The 2,700-nt window shown below is 55.5% G+C and overlaps 1 long non-coding RNA gene across 1 annotated transcript; it reads right to left on the bottom strand.

The window, feature by feature from the left end:
* Positions 1-511: 511 nt before the first annotated feature.
* LOC109490257 lies at positions 512-2,675 on the bottom strand. The gene is made up of 2 exons (XR_002143544.2): positions 2,477-2,675; positions 512-1,465 (listed from the first exon to the last, which is right to left on the bottom strand). It is a non-coding gene; the product is annotated as an uncharacterized LOC109490257 (long non-coding RNA).
* Between the last annotated feature and the right edge of the window lie 25 nt (positions 2,676-2,700).

Here is a 2,700-nt window from a genome sequence, read left to right as displayed (position 1 = left end):
TGGGGGGCTTGCGATGGGTTCTCTTCTCCGGAGATTGACCCCAGCCCCTCCTCCTAACAGGAGACAGAGAGGCCGCCTAAAAGGGGTCCTAGTTTGCAAGCCCCAGCACTGAGGCAGCCCTGCCTCCTGAAACACGGTATACCTTTCCTCCAGGGCCGGCGGTTCCGCTTCTTCAAGGCCAATCCTCCCTGTTCCAAGAGGCCCTGGGAAATGTTCCTCCCCGGAAGACGCACTGGCCTTGAGGCCCGGTTACACCCTACACCTGAGAAACAGGAACCGCTCTTCCTCCAAAATGGCAGATCTCCCAGATCTCGGAAGAATAGAAGTGGGGACCCAGTTCTGCCAGAGTATGTCCGGAGTCCGCCAAATGGGGCTTTGGGGCGTCACATCCCATCCTCCTCTTCAATAAACCAAGGCTAGATGGTGCCTGGAGAAGATTCTTTCACATCCTGATTTTTAATGTTTCCACTGTATTCCACCGTGTGGACAGAGCAACAGTTACCAAAGCAAGTCTGTTGGCTGTGTGGTTTATTTCCCAGTATTGGCCATTATGTTTTCAAACTATAATAAACAACCATGTAGCCAAAATACAGCTCACTCCTTAACTTCCTTAGAGAAATTCCCAGAAGTGGGATTACTAGGTAGAGGGTATATAAGGCTTTTGGCAGAAACTCCTGAGAGCTTTCCTCTGTAGAAATGCTCTAGATATTCTCCCCACCAGCCCTCGTGAGAAACAAGGACACAGCTTTTAATAAATTAGAAACTAGCGCTGACTGGTTGGCGCTGAAAAGACCGCGGTTGGTGGAGCAGTGAGTGGCCTTGGATCTGTAGGACAAACGGCGCCGTCATGACGCCACCAGTAGATGGCACTCTTTGCTAAGATTTTAGAGTCGGATTTAGCGGTAAGAGCCACACAGAACTCAGGTACAAATATGTCCAGAACAGATTTGGAGGAGGAAATCGAGGACATTATCATTTGAAAAACAATCGAGTGTTGCCTAACGATGGGACCCTGGGATCCCAGGGCATCTTGAAAGCCTTCCGGGGGTGTTGTAACACAGCTTATAAAGGTCTCCTGCATCTTCTGGGGAGCCCAGGTGATGCGCACGTGCGGGGCCCTCCTCCTCCCTCATTAATTCTGATCCCGGGGCAGCCGAACTAGGGGGCAGCCGAACTAGACCGGTCTAGTTCCTCCTGACCGGCATTCCAGATCCTGGCAGCACCCTTTGGCTTATCACTGCTGTCGTTTCACGGTTCCATGTGTGATTATTGATCGGCTCTCTTTTGCTGTTGGAGGACGCCCTCCCGGTCAGGTGCCTGGAGTCCAGGGCAGCGCCTGGCCCGGGAGACACACCCTTGCAAGTGAACTCAGGAGAGGTGCTTGGGACCTTGCCTTAGAGCACTGCCACATGATGGCCTTCCTTGAGAAACCGTAATCCCTCCGGAGATGGTCAGGTTTTCGCTGCTATGGGGGATAGGAACACAAAGTTAACGACAGTCTCGAGGTGAATAAACCACAGGAAGAAGGGTGGCAGAAGACTAGAGGTCCACACAGGCTCAGGGGTCCTCAGAAGGATAGGTCCCAGCCCACCGACCAGTCAGACAAGTTACATAACCCTGCCCAGCCTGTTTCTCAGCTACAAGATGGCTCTAATCAGAATGTGCGTATGGGAGACTCAGCACAGCGCCCGGGGCCTCCCGTGGGCTCAGGAAGTTTGCTGGGCCATCAGCAGTCGGTCCTCCCACGCTGGAAGGACAGCGGGAAGAGCTAGAGTGGAGAGAGAGTTTTTTGTTTCCCCTAAGCAACCACGTTAGGCAACATCTTGCCAGTTAACAGTCGTGTTGCGTGGCTGTCGGATTTCATTTGGTTCAAACACTGCAGACGTTCACCTGCCATGTTGGGGGGTAAGCTGGGGGGACTGGTGAGGAAGGTCCAGAGTGATGCTCCTTGGCTGAACTCCCTGTTTGGGACTCTACGTTCTTTCCCTGTGCCTGTGTCAGCATAATCAGCAAGGATTTTGGATCCTTTCCTGCTTCCAGGCCCTGGGGTGACTGGTGACTGGGGGACCTTGCAGCCATTTTCGTCTTCGGAAAACTAAAGACTAAAGGCCCTTCACCCTACAGCCTGCTTTTGAACAACTGCTGGATTCAGGGGCAGGGTTCTTGGGGGCTCCTTCCAGGAATCCCCCATTAAGTCAATATACACGAGCTTATGCAGATTTCTGGTCTCCCCAAGTCTAGGTCGCTGCTTCTAAGAGCTGTGCCCCTGAACTCTGCTCTTTGGCAGGGAGTCCTTTTAGGATAAAATGGTAATTGGCCCAGAAAGGAACTCAGGATGTGGCCTCAGCCTGTGACTCAGTACCCCAGGCCCAACCTGGACTACCAGCTTCCCCCAGGAGGGGCGGTTCTGAACATCCTCACATTTCCCAGGTCCACAGGAGGAGCAGACCGGGTCGGGGTTGGGGGGGGCTGTTACCTCGGCCCAGCGCGTCCCCGCGGGCCTGAGCGCCCTTGCAGAGGGCAGGCAGGCCGGCCTTGTCTGAGCCGCGGGCACCCCAGCTCGCAGCCTGCGTCCGGGCGCCCGGCCGGCCATGGCCCTAGCAGGTGCGGGCTGGCGCGGCGCGGGAGCCAAGCAGAGCGGGAAGGAGCCAGCGCCCCAACCGGCGGGTAAACGGCCGCGCGGGCGCGGGGCGGGGCCGG

Source organism: Ailuropoda melanoleuca, chromosome 12 (assembly GCF_002007445.2).
Source record: "Ailuropoda melanoleuca isolate Jingjing chromosome 12, ASM200744v2, whole genome shotgun sequence".
In the NCBI taxonomy this organism is placed as follows: Eukaryota; Metazoa; Chordata; class Mammalia; order Carnivora; family Ursidae; genus Ailuropoda; species Ailuropoda melanoleuca.
Note: the sequence above shows the minus strand (reverse complement) of the source record. Positions and strands in the feature narration are given on the sequence as shown.